This window comes from Pristiophorus japonicus, chromosome 1 (assembly GCF_044704955.1).
Source record: "Pristiophorus japonicus isolate sPriJap1 chromosome 1, sPriJap1.hap1, whole genome shotgun sequence".
In the NCBI taxonomy this organism is placed as follows: domain Eukaryota; kingdom Metazoa; phylum Chordata; class Chondrichthyes; family Pristiophoridae; genus Pristiophorus; species Pristiophorus japonicus.
The window spans coordinates 522790500-522815896 of NC_091977.1; the positions used below are offsets into that span (position 1 = coordinate 522790500).

The window sequence follows — 25397 nt, forward strand, 5'->3', positions numbered from 1 at the left end:
AGATGGCTTACTCCTGTTCCTAATTCTTACGTTCTTATGTTCTTATTATGTAAATCACCCCTTACTCTTCTAATTTCCAGGGAATATAAACCTAGTTTATGTAATCTCTCCTCATAATCTAACCCTTGGAGCCCTGGTAACATTCTGGTAAATTTGCACTGCACTGCACAAGGCCAATATATATTTTCTAAGGTGCGGTACACTGTACTCCAGATGTGGTCTAACCAGGGCTTTGTATAGCTGGAACAAAACTTCCTCACCTTTATATGCCGCACTCCAAATATAAAGGCTAACATTCTATTAGCATTTTTGATTATTTTTGGAATCTGACTGCTACATTTTAGTGATCTTTGTACATGGACCCCTGAATCTCATTGCACCTCTATTTCTAAAAAATACTCACATCTATCCTTTTTTTGGTTCAAAATAAATGATCTCACTTCCCTACATTGAAATCCATCTGCCACAGTTTTGCCCACTCACTTAATCTATCAATATCTCTTTGTAATTTTATGCACCCGTCTACACTACTTACTATGCCCACCAATATCCAGGCTTGGGCTGATAAGTGGCAAGCAACACAAGTGCCAGACAATGACCATCACCAACAATAGAGTCTAACCACCCTCCCCCCTTGCCATGCAATGTCATTATCATTGTCGAATCGTCCACCATCAACATCCCGGGGGTGGGGGTTCACCATTGACCAGAAATTTAACTGGACCAGCCACAGGCTGCAAGAGCAGGTCAGAGGCTAGGTATTCTGCGTCGAGTGTCTCACCTCCCAACCCCCCCAAAGCTTTTCTATCATCTACAAGGCACAAGTCGAGTGTAATGGAATACTCTCCACTTGCCAGTATGAGTGCAGTTCCAACAACACTCAAGAAGCTCAACACCATCCAGGACAAAGCAGCCCGCTTGATTGGCACCCCATCCACCACCTTAAACATTCACTCCCTCCACCATCGGCGCACCTTGGCTGCAGTGTGTACCATCTACAAGATGCACTGCAGCAACTCGCCAAGGAATCTTTGACAGCAGGTTGCATTGCTTGCCTGGTGCCAGGGTTAAGGACATCGCCTCGCGACTGAAGAAGAACTGGGAGTGGGGTGCGGGGGGCAGTTGTCGTGGTCCACATAGGAACCAATGACATAGGTGGAACTAGGAATGAGATTCTGCTGAGAGAATTTGAAGAGCTAGGGTCCAAATTAAAACACAGACCCTCACAGATAATAATCTCTGGATTGTTGTCCAAGCCATGTGCAAATAGGCATAGGGACAAGCAGGTTAGAAGGTTAAAAGAGTGTTGTGAGAGGCAGGGGTTTTGATTCATGGGGCACTGGCACCAGTTCTCGGGAAAGATGGAGCTGTTCCATTGGCACAGGCTCCAGTGTCCTGAAGAATTGAATAACTCGGGCAGTACATGGGTTTTAAACTAATGAAGGGGGGGCAGGGGGTGGGAGGATTCAGGAAAGGGTAAATCGAAAAGCAGTAAGAGAAATGTCATGGCTGTAGAGCAGAGTAGCGATTTGGGTAAAAATGAGCAGAGGGGGTCAGGAAGGGACAGAGAACCTAACAAAGGTAACGGCATTAGAGACTAAGGTGACATCAGGAAAATATAGAAAATAGTTCAAGCTAAATGCACTACATCTAAATGTGCGAAGTATTCACAACAAAAATAATGAATTAATAGTAGAGTTAGAAATAAACGGGTTTGAGCTAATAGCCATTATGGAGACGTGGTTGGAGAGTGACAAAGGTTGGGAACTAAATATTCCAGCGACTTGACTTTTAGAAGATATAGGCAAAGTGAAAAAGGAGTTTGGGGGGGGGGGGGGTAGCCCTGATAATAAAGGGTGGGATAAAGACAGTAGAGAAAGGATTTAGCTCAGAAAATTGAGATATAGGATCACTTTGGGTGGAGCTAAGAACTAGGGACAGAAACCACTGGTGGGGAGTAGCTTAGAGGTCCTCTAAGCCGTTGTCGTGTTGGGCACAGTATAAATCAGGAAATTAGAGGTGCAGTTAACAAGGGTAATAGAGTTATCTAATCTTCATGTAGACTGGGCAAACCAAATATGCAGTAATAGTGCAGAGAATGAGTTCATGGAATGCATTCAAGATGGTTTTCTAGATCAGTATGTCAAGGAACCAACCAGGGAACAGGCTATTTTAGATGTAGTATTGTGAAATGAGACCAGGTTAATTAATAGCCTTGTAGTAAAGGAACCACAAATGAAGAGTGACCATAAGATGATAGAATTTTATATGGAGTTTGAGACTGATTTCATTAACCCCAAACTAGGATCTTAAATCTGAACAATGCAAACTATGTAGGTATGAGAGGCGAGTTGGCTAAGGTAGATTGGGAAATTAGATTAAAGATATGACGATAGATAAGCAATGGCAAACATTTAAAGAAATAATTCAGAACGAATATACATTCCCTTAAGGAATAAAATTCCCACGCAGAAAGCGGTCCAACTGTGGCTAACAAGAGAAGTTAAAGGTAGAATTATATTAAAGGAAGTGGCTTATAACGTTGCCAAAACAAAGTAGTAAACCTGAGGAGTTGGGAAGATTTTAGAATTCAGTAAAGGATGACTAGATTGATTCCTGGGATTACCTATGAGGAGAGATTGAGTAGACCATGCCTATATTCCCTAGAGTTTGGAAGATTAAGAGGTGATCTCATTGAAACATAACATTCTTAAGGGGCTTGACAGGGTAGATGCTGGGAGGATGTTTCCCCTGGCTGGGGAGTCTAGAACTAGGGCTTACAATCTCAGGATAAGGGGTCGGCGATTGAGGACTGAGATGAAGAGAAATTTCTTCACTCAGAGGGCTGTGAATGTTTAGAATTCCGCCTGAGGCTCTTCAAATTCTCTCAGCAGAACCTCATTCCTAATTCCACCTATGTCATAAGGAATCAAGGGATATAGGGATAGTGCAGGAAGATGGAGTTGAGGTAGATCAGCCATGATCTTATTGAATGGTGGAGGAGGCTTGAGGTCGAATGGCCTGCTCTTACTCCTATTTCTTATGTTCTAAACTACATCCATAGACATTTCCCTGTCTACTACTTCAGTTACTTCCTCAAAAAATTCAATTAAGTTTTTTAGACAGGACCTATCCTTTACAAATCCATGTTGACTCTCTCTAATCAATTCAAATTACTCTAAGTGCTCAGTTATTATGTCCTTTATTATAGATTCCAATAACTTCCCCACAACAGATGTTAGATTAACAGGTCTATAATTTGTTAACAGAGAATCAAAAGCATTAACAAAATCAACCTCCTGCAGTAAGGTTTAACGCTAAAGCGTGGAAACAAAATGTCAAACATTAAATGGCAATTGTCCAAAGGGATTTGTTAGGTCATGAAATATTTCTTCTATGTAAAAGAATGAATAGATTGGAAACACAAATTTATTTTAAATACTTTGCCATAAAACCACAGCAGTTTAAAAAGGTTAACAGTGCAATACAACTTCAATTATTCATGCTCTCATTATCTACATTCTTGATGATATGAGAAATTTTGAGTTTGTTGGAACAACACTGGGATTCGGGGTGGTAGCAATTTTTTTCTTCTACCCATCTCCGTTATTCTGCCCCGGCTATGGCTGCAACAGGCAATGTATCAGCCATCTTAAAGGACCTTGTGCACCGAATGATAACAACTCGAGGGGATGAATGGCCTACTCCTGTTCCTATGTTCCTAACACCACCTGCTGGAATCAAGAAATCTGGCCTAAAATGTGCTACTGGTGCCACCATATTCCTCCCAAGCTCCATTGTGGTGGATAATCAAGGATGAATAATAGTTCATCGATAACTAGAACATTTTGAATACTTCAATAAACACAAGGCAGTTACCAAATTAAATGCCAGTTAATGTAGTGGCAACTACCCTGGATACACAAAATACATAACTCAAACTAAAAGGGAAAGCACCATTCTTAACTGACATCTGTCAGACCAAAAGGAGAGAGAGCCTGGGCGGCGGGGGAGGGAAGAGAGAGCCGGGGGGGAGAGGGAGGGGGAGGGAGAAGAAAGAGAGCTTGGTGGGGAGGGAGGGAGAGAGGGAAGAGAGAGAGACTGGTTAAAAGGGACATTGTGGAGTGGTTGAAATCCAGAAATCATGACTCATTATTCACTTCATAACCAATAAACCTGTTAACAATCCGCACACAATGCCCCATTTATGGCCGGGCGGAGGGGTTTGTAAGATACTTCGGCTGGGGGAGGCAGCACTTGCGCAGTAAGGGACCGATTGGGGGAGATGTATGGGACTTCGGCTGGGGGTTGGGGGGGGGGGGGCAGCACTTGCGCTGGTGTAAAGGACTGACTGGGGGAGGGATGCACTTGCGCTGGGGTAAGGGACTTCAGCTGGAACTTGGTGGCTTTTTGGGAGATCTAACCTCTGTGGCTTCGGAAGTCAAAATGGATCAATTTACAAATTGGAAAGTCAGTCAACACTTGCGCAGGGTGGTTCCAATTACACATTACAGAGGTACTTCAGGATGTGGCTTATCCTCGAAGGGGACCAATCAGCAATTTATATTTGAGAGACAATCAGACAAGGCAGCCATTTTGGTAGTACAAATAGACGCATCCTATAAAATAAAGACACACTGAAGTTTGCGTTTAAATTCCAGTGTCAACCCTTTCCTCAATTAGGCTGGTCATTGCAACAATATAAATCAAAAGACTGTATTTAAGGCAAGCCCCTATTTCTTGGACATTTTTACTTCAGTTTTACCAATAAAATGCTCATTAGTTGGATGTAAACTTTTGGAACAAAAATTTACACCAGCAATAGTTCAGGAATGGTCCAGCATCATTTTGAGAAGCAAATATATACTCTATCCTCCAAGGGCATGAAATGAAAATAGCCATAAGAACTATACCAAGTACTGCAATAATTCTGTGCTGTACAGAAAGATTACAGCAATATTTCTGTGTTCTGAACAATACATTCTTTATAAGTGAAATTTGGAATTGGAATGTAACAAAACTAAATTAGGCCAAACAATAAAAAAAAATTCATGTACACAATTTTCACATACAAAAAATGTGACTATTGAAAATAACTGTCTCAAAGTGTACAATATATAGGGCCAATATTACGGTTTTAACAGAATTACATTGAACTGAACAAACCCTTGAAAAATGGCACAGTATGTCGTCGGGTTGACTGGAGAAATGGTTAGAAAATTAATAATAACATAAGAAATAGGAACGGGAGTAGGCCATACATCTCCTCGAGCCTGCTCCGCCATTCAATAAGATCATGCTCAGCTCCACTTCCCCGCCCGCTCCCCATAACCCCTTATCTCCTCATTGTTTAAGAAACTGTTTATTTCTGTCTTAAATTTATTCAATGTCCCAGCTTCCACAGCTCTCTGAGATAGCAAATTCCACACATTTACAACCCTCAGAGAATAAATTTCTCCTCATCTCTGTTTTAAATGGGCGGCCCCTTATTCTAAATTCTAGTCTCCCCCATCAGTGGAAACATCCTCTCTGCATCCACCTTGTCAAGACCCCTCATAATCTTATACGTTTCGATAAGATCACCTCTCATTCTTCTGAATTCCATTGAGTAGAGGCCCAACCTTTCCTCATAAGTCAACCCCCTCATCCCCGGAATCAACCTAGTGAACCTTCTCTGAACTGCCTCCAAAGCAAGTATATCCTTTCATAAATATGGAAACCAAAACTGCACGCAGTATTCCAGGTGTGGCCTCACCAATACCTGCTGTATTGCTGTAGTAAGACTTCCCTGCTTTTATACTCCATCCCCTTTGCAATAAAGGCCAATATCCTGAAGTGCATAAGGGATGGTTTTCTAGATCAATATGTCGAGGAACCAACCAAAGGGGAGGCCATCTTAGACTGGGTGTTGTGTAATGAGAGAGGATTAATTAGCAATCTCGTTGTGCGAGGCCCCTTGGGAAAGAGTGACCATAATATGGTGGAATTCTACATTAGGATGGAGAATGAAACAGTTAATTCAGAGACCATGGTCCTGAACTTAAAGAAGGGTAACTTTGAAGGTATGAGGCGTGAATTGGCTAGGATAGATTGGCGAATGATACTGAAGGGGTTGACTGTGGATGGGCAATGGCAGACATTTAGAGACCGCATGGATGAACTACAACAATTGTACATCTCTGTCTGGCGTAAAAATAAAAAAGGGAGGGTGGCTATCAAGGGAAATCAGGGATAGTATTAAAGCCAAGGAAGTGGCATACAAATTGGCCAGAAATAGCAGCGAACCCGGGGACTGGGAGAAATTTAGAACTCAGCAGAGGAGGACAAAGGGTTTGCTTAGGGCAGGGAAAATAGAGTACGAGAGAAAGCTTGCAGGGAACATTAAGACGGACTGCAAAAGTTTCCATAGATATGTAAAGAGAAAAAGGTTAGCAAAGACAAACGTAGGTCCCCTGCAGTCAGAATCTGGGGAAGTCATAACGGGGAACAAAGAAATGGCAGACCAATTGAACAAATACTTTGGTTCGGTATTCACTAAGGAGGACACAAACAACCTTCCGGATATAAAAGGGGTCAGAGGGTCTAGTAAGGAGGAGGAACTGAGGGAAATCCTTATTAGTCGGGAAATTGTGTTGGGGAAATTGATGGGATTGAAGGCCGATAAATCCCCAGGGCCTGATGGACTGCATCCCAGAGTACTTAAGGAGGTGGCCTTGGAAATAGCGGATGCATTGACAGTCATTTTCCAACATTCCATTGACTCTGGATCAATTCCTATGGAGTGGAGGGTAGCCAATGTAACCCCACTTTTTAAAAAAGGAGGGAGCGAGAAAACAAGGAATTATAGACCGGTCAGCCTGACATCAGTAGTGGGTAAAATGATGGAATCAATTACTAAGGATGTCATAGCAGCGCATTTGGAAAGAGGTGACATGATAGGTCCAAGTCAGCATGGATTTGTGAAAGGGAAATCATGCTTGACAAATCTTCTGGAATTTTTTGAGGATGCTTCCAGTAGAGTGGACAAGGGAGAACCAGTTGATGTGGTGTATTTGGACTTTCAGAAGGCTTTCGACAAGGTCCCACACAAGAGATTAATGTGCAAAGTTAAATCACATGGGATTGGGGGTAGTGTGCTGACGTAGATTGAGAACTGGTTGTCAGACAGGAAGCAAAGAGTAGGAATAAATGGGTACTTTTCAGAATGGCAGGCCATGACTAGTCGGGTACCGCAAGGTTCTGTGCTGGGGCCCCAGCTGTTTAAATTGTACATTAATGATTTAGACGAGGGGATTAAATGTAGTATCTCCAAATTTGCGGATGACACTAAGTTGGGTGGCAGTGTGAGCTGCGAGGAGATTGCTATGAGGCTGCAGAGTGACTTGGATAGGTTAGGTGAGTGGGAAAATGCATGGCAGGTGAAGTATAATGTGGATAAATGTGAGGTTATCCACTTTGGTGGTAAAAACAGAGAGACAGACTATTATCTGAATGGTGATAGATTAGGAAAAGGGGAGGTGCAACGAGACCTGGGTGTCATGGTACATCAGTCATTGAAGGTTGGCATGCAAGTACAACAGGCGGTTAAGAAAGCAAATGGCATGTTGGCCTTCATAGTGAGGGAATTTGAGTACAGGGGCAGGGAGGTGTTACTACAGTTGTACGAGGCCTTGGTGAGGCCACACCTGGAGTATTGTGTACAGTTTTGGTCTCCTAACTTGAGGAAGAACATTCTTGCTATTGAGGGAGTGCAGCGAAGGTTCACCAGACTGATTCCTGGAATGGCGGGACTGACATATCAAGAAAGACTGGATCAACTGGGCTTGTATTCACTGGAGTTCAGAAGAATGAGAGGGGATCTCATAGAAACGTTTAAAATTCTGATGGGTTTAGACAGGTTAGATGCAGGAAGAATGTTCCCAATGTTGGGGAAGTCCAGAACCAGGGGACACAGTCTAAGGATAAGGGGTAAGCCATTTAGGACCGAGAAGAGGAGAAACTTCTTCACCCAGAGAGTGGTGAACCTGTGGAATTCTCTACCACAGAAAGTTGTTGAGGCCAATTCACTCAATATATTCAAAAAAGAGTTAGATGTAGTCCTTACTACTAGGGGGATCAAGGGGTATGGTGAGAAAGTAGGAATGGGGTACTGAAGTTGCATTTTCAGCCATGAACTCATTGAAAGGCGGTGCAGGCTCGAAGGGCCGAATGGCCTACTCCTGCACCTATTTTCTATGTTTTTCTATACCATTGGCCTTCCTGATCACTTGTTGTACCTGCATACTATCCTTTTGTGTTTCATGCACAAGTATCCCCAGGTCCCGCTGTACTGCAGTACTTTGCAATCTTTCTCTATTTAAATAATACCTTGCTCTTTGATTTTTTCTGCCAAAGTGCATGACATCACACTTTTCAACATTATACTCCATCTGCCAAATTTTTGCCCATTCACTTAGCCTGTCTATGTCCTTTTGCAGATTTTTTGTGTCCTTCTCATACGTTGCTTTTCGTCTCATCCTTGTATCATGTAATCTTTTAATTTCTTGGTTATCATTATACAAAGATATTGACTGATTTAGAAACATAGAAAATAGGCCATTCGGCCCTTCGAGCCTGCACCACCATTCAATAAGATCAGGGCTGATCATTTACCTCAGTATCCCTTTCCTGCTTTCTCTCCATACCCCTTGATCCCTTGAGCCGTAAGGGCCATATCTAACTCCCTCTTGAATATATCCAATGAACTGGCATCAGCAACTCTCTGCGGTAGGGAATTCCACAGGTTAACAACTCTCTGAGTGAAGAAGTTTCTCCTCATCTCAGTCCTAAATGGATTGCCCCTTATCCTTAGACTATGTCCCGCAGTTCTGGACTTCCCCAACATCGGGAACATTCTTCCTGCATCTAACTTGTCCAGTTATGTCAGAATTTTATATGTTTCTATGAGATCTCCTCTCATCCTTCTAAACTCCAGTGAATACAGGCCTAGTCGATCCAGTCTCTCATCATATGTCAGTCCTGCCATCCCAGGAATCAGTCTGGTGAACCTTCGCTGCACTCCCTTAATAGCAAGAACGTCCCTCCTCAGATTAGGAGACCAAAACTGAACACAATATTCCAAGTGAGGCTTATCTATGAAGGCCAACATACCATTTGCCTTCTTCACTGCCTGCTGTACCTGCATGCCAACTTTCAATGACTGAGGTACCATGACACCCAGGTCTCGTTGCACCTTTTCTTTTCCTAATCTGCCGCCATTCAGATAATATTCTGCCTTCGTGTTTTTGCCACCAAAGTGGATAACATCACATTTATCCACATTATACTGCATCTGCCACGCGTTTGCCCATTCACCTAACCTGTCCAAGTCACCCTGCAGCTTCTTAGCGTCCTCCTCACAGCTCACACCACCACCCAGCTTAGTGTCATCTGCAAACTTGGAGATATTACACTCAATTCCTTCATCTAAATCATTAATGTATATTGTAAATAGCTGGGGTCCCAGCACTGAGCCCTGCCTGCCATTCTGAAAAGGACCCGTTTATCCCGACTCTCTGCTTCCTGTCTGCCAACCAGTTCTCTATCCACGTCAGTACATTACCCCCAATAGCATGTGCTTTAATTTTGCACACCAATCTCTTGTGTGGGACCTTGTCAAAAACATTTTGAAAGTCCAAATACACCACATCCACTGGTTCTCCCTTGTCCACTCTACTAGTTACATCCTCGAAAAATTCTAGAAGATTTGTCAAGCATGATTTCCCTTTCATAAGGACTTGGACCGATCCCGTCACTTTTTCCAAATGTGCTGTTATTTCATCTTTAATAATTGATTCCAACATTTTCTCCACTACTGAGGTCAGGCTAACCGGTCTATAATTACCCGTTTTCTCTCTCCGTCCTTTCTTAAAAAGTGGTGTTACATTAGCTACTCTCCAGTCCATAAGAACCAATCCAGAGTCAATAGACTGTTGGAAAATGATCGCTAATGCATCCACTATTTCGAGGGCTACTTCCTTAAGTACTCTGGGATGCAGACTATCAGGCCCCAAGGATTTATCGGCCTTCAATCCCATCAATTTTCCTAACACAATTTCCCGCCTAATAAGGATTTCCTTCAGTTCCTCCTTCTCACTAGACCCCAGTATTTCCGGAAAGTTATTTGTGTCTTCCTTCGTGAAGACAGAACCAAAGTATTTGTTTAGCTAGTCTGCCATTTCTTTGTTCCACATTATAAATTCACCTGAATCTGACTGCAAGGGACCTATGTTTGTTTTCACTAATCTTTTTCTCTTCACATAGCTATAGAAACTTTTGCAGTCAGTTTTTATGTTTCCAGCAAGCTTCCTCTCATACTCTATTTTCCCCCTCCTAATTCAACCCTTTGTCCTCCTCTGCTGTATTACAAAATTCTCCCAGTCCTCAGGTTTGCTGCTTTTTCTGGGCAATTTATATGCCTCTTCCTTGGATTTAACACTATCCTTGTATTTTACTGACACTTATAACCAAGATGATTTTTTTTAAAGCCATGTTTGGTGCACTTATTTTAAATAAAATTCTGTAAAAAATGATCAAAGATCTATAAAGAGTACAAGTGTTTCTGCACTGTGGAGTGATAAGTTAAGAGTTCAACTTTTACAATTGTACAACGGTAAGCTACGAGTCTTGGTTAAACCACAAGAAGTGCAAGTGAACAACGACAACTTGGATTGAGATCCCGCCTTTAGCATAGTAAAACTTCCAAAGGCACTTCACAGGAGTGTTCGAAAACAAAATTTGACACCGAGCTACGTAAGGAGAAATGAGGGTAGATGACCAAAAATTTGGTCAAAGAGGTAGATTTTAAGGAGTGTCTTAAGGAGGAAAGAGAGGTGGAGAGATTTAGAGAGAGAATTTCAGAGCTTGGTGCCTAGGCAGCAGAAGGCCCCAAAGATTGAACGATTAAAATCAGGGATGCTCAAGAGGCCCAACTTCTCTACAGGAATTGAAGATGATGTCCATTAAAAACAAGAAATAGAAATAGGAGCAGGAGTAGGTCATTCGGCCCCTTGAGCCTGCTCCGCTATACAATTAAGATCATGGCAAATCATCGTCCTCAACTCCACTTGCCTGCACTATCCCCATATCCCTTGATTCCCTTAATATCCAAAAATCTAGCGATTCAAATCTCTATTTACAGGTGCGCACCCCCAATCCCTGATTTAAATTCCTATTTTGTGGTGTGCACCCCTTCATCCTAGGCAGTCCCCCAAAATTGAGGAAGATTTGCTTCCACGCTAACAGTGACTTCTCAGGTGACTGTACAGTCCAATACGGGAATTACAGTCTCTGTCACAGGTGGGACAGACAGTGGTTGAAGGAAAGGGTGGGTAGGGAGCCTACTCCTTCCGCTGTCTGCGCTTGATTTATGCATGTGCTCGGCGACGAGACTCAAAGTGCTCAATGCCCTCCCACATGTTTTTTCTCCACTTAGGGCGGTCTTGGGCCAGGGATTCCCAGGTGCCGGTGAGGATGTTGTACTTTATCAAAGTGTGCACTCCTTATTCCCCCTTTAAATCACTATTTTGTGGTGCGCACCCCTAATTCTCCCCCTAAATCAGGCCATTTAGGACTGAGATGAAAAGAAACTTCTTCACTCAGAGGGTGGTGAATCTTTGGAAATCTCTACCCCAGAGGGCTGCGGAGGCTCAGTCCTTGAGTATATTCAAGACAGGGATCCATAGATTTTTGAGTATATTCAAGACAGAGATCCATAGATTTTTGGATATTAAGGGAATCAAGGGATATGGGGATAGTGCAGGAAAGTGGGGTTGAAGTAGAAGATCAGCCATGATCTCAGTGAATGGCGGAGCAGGCTCGAGGGGCCGAATGGTCTACTCCTGCTCTTAATTCTTGTTATGTAAATCCTTATTTTGTGGTGCGTGCCCCTAATTCCCTCTTTAAATCCCAATTTAAATCCTATCTCGAGGACACGCCGCTAATTCCCCTATTTAAATCCTATTTTGTGGTGCATGACCCTAATTTCCACCCCCCCCCCCCCCACCTTTAAACATTATTTTGCGGTGCACACCGCTAATTCCGCTAAAACCTGAATCTTACTCTTTCCTAACACACCCAGTATAGGCCTCATTAACTATTTCCTAATTAATGTTTTTACAGAAGTAGTTTCGAGAGTTCTCCAAGACGGAAAAGTTGATGACACAATTAGACTCAAATGCCTCATAGTGTCACTCTTATAAACAAAAATTAGGAACTATACTTTATAATCATGTACTGTACAGTGATAAATAAAATATATTCATCTTAAATTTGCACTTAGTATGCCAAAGTCTATTTTCTCAAATATCCATATTAATTGTTTATTATTCATTTATAACATGAAACCTTTGTTTAAAATGAGAATATTTTATTGCAAAAACTCAATTTGACAGTAACTGATGATAAAATCAGACTGTATACCAAAAGTAACTCCTAAATACAGTCGAACTAGTTACCATTTTCAGCAGCTCACCAGGGAAATTTACATAGCACCCTACAGCACAAAGAGAGACAATTAGGCCCAACTGGTATATGCCAGTGTTTATACTCTCCACCAGCTTCCTTCTACTCAAATTACTTCTTCTCCCCATATCCCTTCAACCACATGCAAGTATCAAACCTCTCCTTCAATGCTATCTGAGAAGGTGGTGCGCCTTCTTCCTGAACTGTTGCATGTAGCGGTTGCTGATTATACAGAGTGGCTTGCTAGGTCACTTCAGTGGGCAGTTAAGATTCAACCACACTGGTGTTTGACTGGAGTCACATATAGGCTAGTCTGGGTAAAGACAGCAAGTTTCCTTCCCCAAAGGATATTAGTGAACCTTTTGGGTTTTTGCAACAATCCGCCACTCTCACTTTTACAGATACCACCTTTCATTATTTCCAGATTTAAAAAATTCTAAATTCAAATCCTCAAACTGTCATAGCGGAATTTGAACTCACATTCTCCGAGTTACATTTACCCACCGTTTACACCGGGTGCATTGATCTTAATGCGATTAGCCTGCTATAAGCGTTGGATGGTATTTCGTCTTTTAGCGACACCGATAGAGAATGGGAATAGAGAAGGAAACAAATAGCTAACTGGATTCCAATTCTGTCCTCGTGGTGATTGCTAACAAAATTTAATGTGGAAAGGGATGAACAGATGCTATTTTGCCAGGATTTAAACCAAGGGTTTTTCAATGTTTCCAATTATCGACTGAAGATTCGTGTGTTGGTAAAATGCAGCAGGGACAGGATTTCTTAAATCTCTGCAGCAATTACTGGTAACTGAGCCATGGGTGGGATTCTACTTCAGAATGGATTCAAAAAAGATACAGACACAGAATGATCCAATATAACAAGGTGCTAAGAATTTATTGAATTTGAGGAAGAGAAAAGACGGAGAACTATAGGCCAGTTAGCCTGACATCTGTAGTAGGAAAAATGCTAAAATCTATTATTAGGAACATAGTAACAGGGCACTTAGAAAATCGTATATGATTAGGCAGAGTCAACATGGTTTTATGAAAGGGAAATAGTGTTTAACAAATCTGTGAGATTTTTTGAAGATGTAACTAGTAGGATGGATATGGGGGAACCAGTGGATGTAGTGAATTTGGATTTTCAAAAAGCATTCGATAAGGTGCCACACAAGATGTTATTACACAAAATTAGGACTCATAGAATTGGGGGTAATATATCGGCATGGATTGAGGATTGGTTAATGGACAGATAACAGAGTAGGAATAAATGGGACTTTTTCAGGTTGGCAGGCTGTAACGAGCGGGGTACTGCAAGGATTAGTGCTTGGGCCTCAGCTATTTACAATCTATATTAATGACTTAGATGAAGGGACTGAGAGCAACATATCCAGGTTTGCTGATAATATAAAGTTAGGTAGGAAAGTAAGCTGTGTGGAGGATGCAGAGGCTGTAGAGAGATATAGACAGCTTGACTGAGTGGGCAAGAATATGGCAAATGGAATGCAATGTGAGGAAGTGTGAAGTTATCCACTTTGGTAAGAAAATCAAAACAGCAGAATATTTTTTGAATGGCGAGAGACTGGGAAATATTTGCATTTAGAGGCACCTGGGTGTCCTTGTATATGAATCTCAGAAAGTTAACATGCAGGTACAGCAAGCAATCGGGAAAGCAAATAGTATGTTAGCTTTTGCTACAAAGGAAATAGAATATAAGAGTAAAGAAGTCTTACTACAATTATACATTGATGAGGCCACACTTTGAGTACTGTGCACAATTCTGGTCTTCTTACCAAAGGAAAAACATACTTACCTTAGAGAGAGTGCAACTAAGATTTACTAGGCTGGTTCTTGGAATGAACGAATTGCCCCAGGAGGAGAGATTGGGTAGACTAGGCCTATATTCCCTAGAGTTTAGAAGAATGAGAGGTGATCTAATTGAAATTCTTAAGGGGCTTGACAAGGTTAATGCTGAGAAGATGCTTCCCCTTGCTGGAGAATCTAGAACATGGGGTCACAGTCTCAAAATAAAGGGTTGGCCATTTACGACTGAGATGAGGAGAAATCTCTTCACTCAAAGGATTGTGAATCTTTAGAATTCTCTATCCGAGTGAGCTGTGAATGCTCAGTTGTTGAGTATATTCAAGAAGAGGTTGCTAAACTTTTGGGAACTAGGGGAATTAAGGGATGTGAAGATAGTGCGGGAGGTTGTTAGATAGAGCTTGTTGACGAATGCAGCAAGCTCGAAGGGCCAAATTGCCTTCTCCAGCTCCTATTTCTTTTGTTATTATGAATTGCTGGAATAGCTGGCGGGCTTGACATGTTATCAACGGCGCCTTTGTAATCGATTCGGATGGTACTGACAAATGGTTAGCGCTAGTTGTCCAACATATGTAGCTGCTCGTGATAAGTAGTGTGGACTACTAATCCAGTAACAGTAGCACTACACTAATGTACCCTGATAAATATATACTATGTGTAAAGTCCTGTCCCCTCAGTACAGATTCACATGAGGCATGTAGTGAAGTCAAGGTCACTCTGGACCTGCACCTTTATGTCACAGCTCTGGAATGCTGCACTTGCCTGAGACCTGTCCTTATATACCTGTCTCTTGCAAGTGCACCCCTGGTGGTAAGGTATAGAAACATAAATAGGTGCAGGAGTAGGCCATTCGGCCCTTCTAGCCTGCACCGCCATTCAATGAGTTCATGGCTGAACATGCAACTTCAGTACCCCATTCCTGCTTTCTCACCATACCCCTTGATTCCCCTAGTAGTAAGGACTTCATCTAACTCCTTTTTGAATATATTTAGTGAATTGGCCTCAACAACTTTCTGTGGCAGAGAATTCCACAGGTTCACCACTCTCTGGGTGAAGAAATTCCTCCTCATCTCGGTCCTAAATGGCTTCCCCCTTATCCTTAGACTGTGTCCCCTGGTTCTGGACTTCCCCAACATTGGGAACATTCTTCTTGCATCTAACCCCGTCAGAATTTTAAACGTTTCCATGAGGTCCCCTCTCATTCTTCTGAACTCCAGTGAATACAAGCCCAGTTGATCCAGTCTTTCTTGATAGGTCAGTCCCGCCATCCCGGGAATCAGTCTGGTGAACCTTCGCTGCACTCCCTCAATAGCAAGAATGTCCTTCCTCAGGTTAGGAGACCAAAACTGTACACAATACTCCAGGTGTGGCCTCACCAAGGCCCTGTACAATTGTAGCAACACCTCCCTGTCCCTGTACTCAAATCCCCTCGCTATGAAGGCCAACATGCCATTTGCTTTCTTAACCGCCTGCTGTACCTGCATGCCAACCTTCAATGACTGATGTACCATGACAACCAGGTCTCTTTGCACCTCCCCTTTTCCTAATCTGTCACCATTTAGATAATAGTCTGTCTCTCTGTTTTTACCACCAAAGTGGATAACCTCACATTTATCCACATTATACTTCATCTGCCATGCATTTGCCCACTCACCTAACCTATCCAAGTCGCTCTGCAGCCTCATAGCATCCTCCTCGCAGCTCACACTGCCACCCAACTTAGTGTCATCCGCAAATTTGGAGATACTACATTTAATCCCCTCGTCTAAATCATTAATGTACAGTGTAAACAGCTGGGGCCCCAGCACAGAACCTTGCAGTACCCCACTAGTCACTGCCTGCCATTCTGAAAAGTCCCCATTTACTCCTACTCTTTGCTTCCTGTCTGACAACCAGTTCTCAATCCATGTCAGCACACTACCCCCAATCCCATGTGCTTTAACTTTGCACATTAATCTCTTGTGTGGGACCTTGTCGAAAGCCTTCTGAAAGTCCAAATATACCACATCAACTGGTTCTCCCTTGTCCACTCTACTGGAAACATCCTCAAAAAATTCCAGAAGATTTGTCAAGCATGATTTCCCTTTCACAAATCCATGCTGACTTGGACCTATCATATTACCTCTTTCCAAATGCACTGCTATGACATCCTTAATAATTGATTCCATCATTTTACCCACTACCGATGTCAGGCTGACCGGTCTATAATTCCCTGTTTTCTCTCTCCCTCCTTTTTTAAAAAGTGGGGTTACATTGGCTACCCTCCACTCCATAGGAACTGATCCAGAGTCAATGGAATGTTGGAAAATGACTGTCAATGCATCCACTATTTCCAAGGCTACCTCCTTAAGTACTCTGGGATGCAGTCCATCAGGCCCTGGGGATTTATCGGCCTTCAATCCCATCAATTTCCCCAACACAATTTCCCGACTAATAAGGATTTCCCTCAGTTCCTCCTCCTTACTAGACCCTCTGACCCCTTTTATATCCGGAAGGTTGTTTGTGTATTCCTCAGTGAATACCGAACCAAAGTACTTGTTCAATTGGTCTGCCATTTCTTTGTTCCCCGTTATGACTTCCCCTGATTCTGACTGCAGGGGACCTACGTTTGTCTTTACTAACCTTTTTCTCTTTACATATCTATAGAAACTTTTGCAATCCGTCTTAATGTTCCCTGCAAGCTTCTTCTTGTACTCCATTTTCCCTGCCTTAATCAAACCCTTTGTCCTCCTCTGCTGAGTTCTAAATTTCTCCCAGTCCCCGGGTTCGCTGCTATTTCTGGCCAATTTGTATGCCACTTCCTTGGCTTTAATGCTATCCCTGATTTCCCTTGATAGCCACGGTTGAGCCACCTTCCCTTTTTTATTTTTACGCCAGACAGGAATGTACAATTGTTGTAGTTCATCCATGCGGTCTCTAAATGTCTGCCATTGCCCATCCACAGTCAACCCCTTCAGTATCATTCGCCAATCTATCCTAGCCAATTCACGCCTCATACCTTCAAAGTTACCCTTCTTTAAGTTCTGGACCATGGTCTCTGAATTAACTGTTTCATTCTCCATCCTAATGCAGAATTCCACCATATTATGGTCACTCTTCCCCAAGGGGTCTCGCACAACGAGATTGCTAATTAATCCTCTCTCATTACACAACACTCAGTCTAAGGTGGCCTCCCCCCTAGTTGGTTCCTCGACATATTGGTCTAAAAAACCATCCCTTATGCACTCCAGGAAATCCTCCTCCACCGTATTGCTTCCAGTTTGGTTAACCCAATCTATGTGCATATTGAAGTCACCCATTATAACTGCTGTACCTTTATTGCACGCACCCCTAATTTCATGTTTGATGCCCTCCCCAACATCACTACTACTGTTTGGAGGTCTGTACACAACTCCCACTAACGTTTTTTGCCCTTTGGTATTCTGCAGCTCTACCCATATAGATTCCACATCATCCAAGCTAATGTCCTTCCGAACTATTGCCTTAATTTGCTCCTTAACCAGCAATGCTACCCCACCTCCTTTTCCTTTTATTCTATCTTTCCTGAATGTTGAATACCCCTGGATGTTGAGTTCCCAGCCCTGATCATCCTGGAGCCACGTCTCCGTAATCCCAATCACATCATATTTGTTAACATCTATTTGCACAGTTAATTCATCCACCTTATTGCGGATACTCCTTGCATTAAGACACAAAGCCTTCAGGCTTGATTTTTTTAACACCCTTTGTCCTTTTAGAATTTTGCTGTACAGTGGCCCTTTTTGTTCTTTGCCTTGGGTTTCTCTGCCCTCCACTATTCCTCATCTCCTTTCTGTCTTTTGCTTTTGCCTCCTTTTTGTTTCCCTCTGTCTCCCTGGTGGTTACAGGTCATATCTTATTACAGTCATGTATAGCATGTTAGGATACAGTTATATATAATGTAAGATACATGACATCACCCTCCCCCAAGGTCTTATTGTCTTTATAGGTTCAGTCTCTCAGGTGGTCTACGCTCTCGCGTGGAGCGTCTGAGTTGTGGTTCAATTGTTTGCCTTGGTGTCTGTTTTTCTTTGGGTGTGGTTGCTGGTATCTCGCCTGGGCTGTCTGTTTCGATTCGTGTGATTGTTGTTGACTCGCCTGGGCTGTCTGTTGGGATTGCCCTTTCCTCTGTCTGTCCACCAAGTGTGGTGTGAGTTCCACATTGTAGTCTGCCTCTGGTTCCGCACTGTTGTTGGTAAATCTGCTTTTGACTTGGTCTACATGCCTCCGGCAGGTTTGGCCATTGTCCATTTGTACTACCATTAGCCTGTTTCCTTCCTTGCCCGTTACTGTCCCTGCAAGCCATTTGGGACCCCTGCCATAGTTTAGTACAAACACTTTGTCCCCTATCTCATTCCATCTCCCCATCGAATTTCTGTCATGGTACTCAGTCAGCTTATGGCGCTTTGCCTCAACGATCTCGTGCATGTCTGGGAGGATTAATGAGAGCCTTGTTTTTAAAGTCCTTTTCATCAACAGTTGCGCGGGGGGATCCCAGTCAGTGAGTGCGGACGAGATCTGTATGCCAGCAGCAGTCACAACAGGCGACCCTGCAGCGTGGGACCTTGGATTTTAAGAATGCCTTGTTTAATGATTTGCACTGCTCTCTCCGCCTGGCCGTTGGAGGCCGGCTTGAACGGTGCCGTCTTGACGTAATTTATGCCGTTGTCAATTATAAAGTCTTGGAATTCTGCGCTGGTGAAGCACGGACCATTGTCACTGACCAATATGTCAGGGATTCCATGCGTTGCAAACATGGTTGCGAGGCTCTCCACAGTGGTGGAGGTTGTGCTCGAGTTTAAAATGGTGCATTCGATCTACTTTGAAAATGCATCTACAACTACGAGGAACATTTTGCCCATGAATGAGCCCGCATAGTCTACGTGCATCTGCGACCACGGTTTGGTAGGCCAGGGCTGGTCCTCAGGGGAGCCTCCCTGGGGGTATTGCTGAGTTGGGCACAAATGGTGCACCTTCGGACGCAGAGCTCCAAGTCCGCGTCAATACCAGGCCACCAGACGTGGGATCTGGCTATGGCCTTCATGAGAACGATCCCCGGGTGCTCGCGGTGGAGCCCCCGGACAAATGCCTCTCTGCCTCGCAGAGGCATGACTACTCGGCTGCCCCACATCAGGCATCTGCTTGTAGTGATAGCTCATGCATGCGCCTGTGAAAGGGTTTTAATTCCTCAGGGCAGGCATCGCGAGCCTCTGCCCAGTCACCGGTTAGGACACATCTTTTTACTAAGAATAACGTGGGGTCGCTGGCCATCCATGCTCTGATTTGGCGAGCCGTCATGGGCGAACCTGTGGACTCAAAGGCATTGATTGCCATGACTATCTCACAGTCCTGTTTGTCAGACCCTTCCGTGGTCGCCAGGGGTAGCCTGCTGAGCGCGTCGGCACAGTTGTCTGTGCCTGGTCTGTGCCTTATTGTGTAGTCGTAGGACGCCAGCATGAGTGCCCACCATTGAATTCGCGCCGAGGCGTTGGCGTTTATTGCCTTGCTCTCGGATAGGAGGGACGTGAGGGGCTTGTGGTCGGTTTCTAACGCGAACTTGGCCCCGAAAAGGTATTGGTGCATCTTTTTGACACCGTACACGCACGCGAGCGTATCCTTCTCTACCACTCCGTACCCGCGCTCCGCCCGCGAAAGTGACCTGGAGGCATAAGCTATGGGTTGTAATTTGCCCGCACTATTCACATGTTGCAAAACTCACCCGACCCCATACGCTGACGCATCGCATGTGAGAACTAGCTTTTTACCTGGGTCAAAGAAAGTCAAAACACTGTTGGAACACAGAAGGTTGCGTGCCTTATTGAAGGCGCGTTCCTGGGCATCCCCCCAAAACCAATCGCACCCCTTCCTGAGTAGCACATGGAGAGGCTCCAGCAGCGTGCTTAAGTTCTGCATAAAGTTCGCAAAGTAATTGAGTAGCCCGAGAAAGGCGCGCAGTTCTGAGACATTCCAGGACCTGGGTGCAGGCGAATTGCTTCTGTTTTGGACTCTGTTGGGCGGATTCCATCAGCGGCAATCCTTCTGCCCAAAAATTCAACCTCGGGTGCGAGAAACAGGCACTTGGATTTCTTGACTCGTAGGCCTACCCGATCCAACCGTTTAGTACTTTCTCCAAATTACAGAGATGGGAGTCGGTGTCCCTGCCCGTGATAAGTATGTCGTCTTTAAATACAACGGACCCTGGGATGGACTTGAGCAGATTCTCCATGTTGCGCTGGAATATGGCAGCTGCCGACCTGATGCCGAATGGGCATCGATTGTACATGAAAAGGCCTCGATGTGTGTTGATGGTGGTGAGTAGCTTGGATTCCTCGGTCAATTCTTGCGTCATATACGCAGATGTGAGGTCTAATTTTGAAAAAAGTTTACCTCCAGCCAATGTGGCAAATAATCCGCTCTGGGCAGCGGGTACTGGTCCTGTAGGGAGACTCTGTTTATGGTAGATTTGTAGTCCCCACAGATTCATACGGATCCATCAGGCTTCATGACTGGGATGATGGGACTTGCCCAGTCGCTAAATTCCACAGGTGATATAATGCCTTCCCGCAGAAGCTTGTCTAGTTCGTGTTCAATCTTTTCCCTCATCAAATAGGGTACAGCTCTGGCCTTGTGATGGACCGGTCTAGCATCCTGTGAGATGTAGATTTTGACTTTGGCCCCTTTGAAAGTGCCCACACCTGGCTGAAAGAGATGTTCAAATCACTTTATAACTGTTGAGCAGGAGGTCCGTTCCTCTAATGACATGGCATGGACATCATCCCATTTCCAGTTTAGTTTTGCCAGCCAGCTTCTCCCCAGCAGTGCTGGGGGGTCTCTGGGGACAATCCACAGGGGAAGTTGGTTCACTGTCCCTTTGTGTGTGACAGAGAGCATGGCGCTGCCTAAGACTGGTACGATTTATTTGGTATAGGTCCTTAGTGTGGTGTCGACCCTTGTGAGTTTTGGTCTGTCTCTTTTATGCGGCCACAGTTGTTCAAATTGTTGAGCGCCCATGAGAGATTGACTTGCTCCCGTATCCAGCTCCATGTTGACAGATATCCTGTTGAGTAGGACCCTCATCATTATAGGAGGCGTCCTGTTGTAGGAGCAGCGGCCATTAATCGTGTTGACCCGCTGTACATCGGTGTCCCGGGTACTGTCCCCAGCATCTTCTGGTCCGCTTTCCGACCCATCCGATTCGTATACCAGCCGAGCTGCCGTTTTTTTGCACATACGGGCCAAATATTCACAATTTCTGCAAACAGCCTGCTGAAATCGACATCCCCTTGACGAGTACCTACCCCACACCTCCAGCACAGACCTGTTCTATTGTTTAAAGTGTTCCCAAAGAATGAGCTGCGTCTGGCTGATCTCTCTTGAGCTTCTCTCAGTTTGTAGTTGATTGCTCGCATTGTGGGTTGATGAGGTGTGAACGGCCGTTCCTGTGGCCCTTAATGGCTTCTGCCTGCTGTCGAGAGCCTGTTCTCCCGGTTTTGTCTGTGTGTGGGGGTAGCAGCTTGTTTAGTACTGTGAACTTCTTGTTCCGATACTTAATTAGTTGTCGTACCGGCATTGTAAATCAACCTCGTTTCTTCTTCCCCTACCAAGAATGTCTGTGCAACCAGTGCTGCTGCCTCTAAGGTCAGATTCTTGGTCTCTATGATCTTTCGGAATATGCCTGCGTGGCCTATTCCTTCAATGAAAAAGTCTCTCAGCATTTCTCTCCTCAGTTCATTGGAGAACTCACATAAACTAGCTAACCTCCGAAGTTCCGCCACGAAGTCAGGTATGCTCTGGCCCACACAGCGTCTGTAGTTGTAGAACCTATGTCTGGCCATGTGTAGGCTGCTCGCTGGCTTCAGATGGTCTCTTACCAGTGTGCTCAATTCTTCAAACGACTTGCTTGCTTGGTTTCTCGGGTGCCAACAGACCCTTCATTAAAGCGTATGTTTTCGAGCCACAGCTGGTCAAGAGATGGGCTCTTCTCTTGTCTGCCTTATCGTCGCCAAACCAGTCTTTGGTTACAAAGCTTTGCTGGAGCCTTTCTATAAAGTCCTCCCAATTGTCTCCTGCATTGTACTTTTCATCTGATCCGTTGTTCGCCATTCTGTGGATTCTGTAATCCCGTAACTCGTCGCCACTGTAAAGTCCTGTCCCCTCAGTACAGATTCACACGAGGCATGTATTGAAATCAAGGTCACTCTGGACCTGCACCTTTATTTCACAGCTCTGGAATGCTGCACTTGCCTGAGACCTGTCCTTATATACCTGTCTCTTGCAAGTGCACCCCTGGTGGTAAGGTATGCTGGTGGTTACAGGTCACATCTTATTACAGTTATGTATAGCATGTTAGGATACAGTTATATATAATAATGTAAGATACATGACACTCTGTAATTATGTAATCTTATTTTCAGTTGCACTGATGGCTAACTATGTAATTCACCATCCAATGTTACACTGACCAGCAGGCAACAGTTTCAGTTAACTGATCTGAGCTGGTGCAACAGTTGGGATGTTGCAATTGGCCCAAGTGCTCCTAGGCTGGAGTGAAGCGGCTCGGTGACATCAGCCAGGTTCTGCTCCTGATTGTTACCTGATGACCTAGTGTGTAGTTATGGACATTGGGTGGCTCACCTGCAATACCCTGCAAAGTCACATAACCCGGATGAGGTAGTGCTGGATTGCCAGCATTCATGAAAGTATTTCAGCAATAATAGACCTTCAGGTGGGGGGGGGGGGGTTGGGGACCAGCAAAATGATGTAATTAAAAAAATATAATTCTAAGTTTTTTTTTAATAAAATTAGTTCAGTAATTTTTTAGATTTGAAATTGCGCATAGACTGTGCACAAATCATAGCAATTTACAGCACGGAAGGAGGCCATTTCGGCCAATTGTATCCGTGCTGGCCAGCAAGAGGCTATCCAGCCTAAACCCACTTTCCAGCTCTAGGTCCGTAGCCATGCAGGGTACAGCACTTCAAGTGCACATCCAAGTACTTTTTAAATGTGATGAGGGTTTCTGCCTCTACTACCCTTTCAGGCAGTGAGTTCCAGACCCTCTCAACTGTCTGGGTGAAGAAATTTTCCCTCAAATTCCCTCTAAACATTCTACCAATTACTTTAAATTAATGCCTCCTGGTTGTTGACCCCTCTGCTAAGGGAAATAGGCTCTTTTTATCCACTATATCTAGGCCCCTCATAATTTTATACACCTCAATCGGTCTCCCCTCAGCCTCCTCTGTTGCAAGGAAAACAAACCCAGCCTATCCAATCTGTCCTAAAAGCTAAGATTCTCCACTCCCGGAAATCTCCTCTGTACCGTCTCCAGTACGATCACATCCTTCCTGTAATGCGGTGACTAGAACTGCATTCAGTACTCTAGCTGGGTTCTAACTAGTGTTTTATACAGTTCAAGCATAACCTCCCCCCCTTGCTCTGTATTCTATGCCTCGGTTAATAAAGGCAAAACTGAGATGAGGAGGAATTTCTTCTCAAGAGGGTTGTAAATCTAAGGAATTTTCTGCCCCAGAGAGCTGTGGAGGCTGGGTCATTGAATATATTTAAGCAGGAAAGGAGGTAAAGCTGAGTCCATGATAGCATCAGCCATGATCTTATTAAATGGCGGAGCAGGCTCGAGGGGCTAAATGGTCTACTCCTGCCCTTTTTCTTGTGTAAGCATTCCGTATGCCTTCTTAACCAACTTATCTACCTGGCCTGCTACCTTCAGGGATCTGCAGATATGCACTCCAAGATCCCTTTGTTCCTCTACACTTTTCCATTTTCCACTGTTCTGCTCACCTGACCAGTACATTGATATCTTCCTGCAGTCTACAGCTTTCTTCTTCATTATCAATCACACAGCCGATTTTAGTGTCAACTGCAAATTTTTTTTATCATACCCCCTATATTCAAGCCTAGATCATTGATATATATAACCACAAAAAGCAAGGAACTGAGCCCTGCAGAACCCCACTGGAAACAGCCTTCCAGTCACAAAAACACCCATCAACCATTTCACTTTGCTTCCGCCTCTGAGCCAATCTTGGATCCTACTTTGCCCTGGATCCCATGGGCTTTTACTTTCGTGACCAGTCTGCAATGTTGGACCTTATCAAAAGCCTTGCTAAAATCCACATACACTACATCAAACGCACTACCCTCATCGACCCTCCTTGTTACCTCCTCAAAAAATTCAATCAAGTTAGTCAGACACAACCTTCACTTATCAAATCCATGCTGACTGTCCTTGATTAATCCGTGTCTTTTTAAATGAAGATTTTTTTCAATAATTTTCCCAGCACTGAGGTTAGGCTGACTGGCCTGTAATTACTCAGTCTATCCCTTTCTCCCTTTTTAAACAAAGGTACCACATTAGCAGTTCTCCAGTCCTCGGGCACCATACCTGAAGCCAGAGAGGATTGGAAAATGATGGTCAAAGCCTCTGCTATTTCTTCTTTTGCTTCACTTGACAGCCTGGGATACATTTCATCCAGGCCTGGGGTCTTATCTACTTTCAAAGCTGCTAAATTCTCCCCAATAGCAGTGTCTGCATCACCCCGCTCCTTTGCCTAACCTCAGTGCTGGGAAAATTATTGGAAAAAATCCTGAGGGACAGGATAAATCTTCATTTGGAAAGACGTAGATGGATTTGTTAAGAGAAGGTCAAGTCTGACTAACTTGATTGAATTTTTCGAGGAGGTAACCAGGAGGGTCGATGAGGGTAGTGCTTATGATGTAGTGTATATGGATTTTAGCAAAGCTTGGTCCCACATGGCAGACCGGTCACAAAAGTAAAATCCCATGGGATCCAGAGCAAAGTGGCAAGTTGGATCCAAAATTCAGAGGCAGGAAGCAAAGGGTAATGGTTGATGGGTGTTTTTGTAACTGGAAGGCTATGTCCAGTGGGGTTCCGCAGGGCTCAGTGCTGGGTCCCTTGCTTTTTGTAGTAGATATATCAATGAGTTGGACTTGAATGTTGGGGGTATGATTAAGAAGTTTGCAGTTGACACTAAAATAGGCTGTGTGGTTGATAATGAAGAAGAAAGCTGCGGACTG

At 44.0% G+C, this 25397-nt stretch overlaps 1 protein-coding gene across 3 annotated transcripts in view; it reads right to left on the reverse strand.

Moving 5' to 3' along the window:
- The window catches only part of ldlrad4a (low density lipoprotein receptor class A domain containing 4a), a 440909-nt gene that overhangs the window by 14623 nt on the left and 400889 nt on the right, over positions 1–25397 (reverse strand). The gene's annotated exons all lie outside the window — the stretch shown is intronic.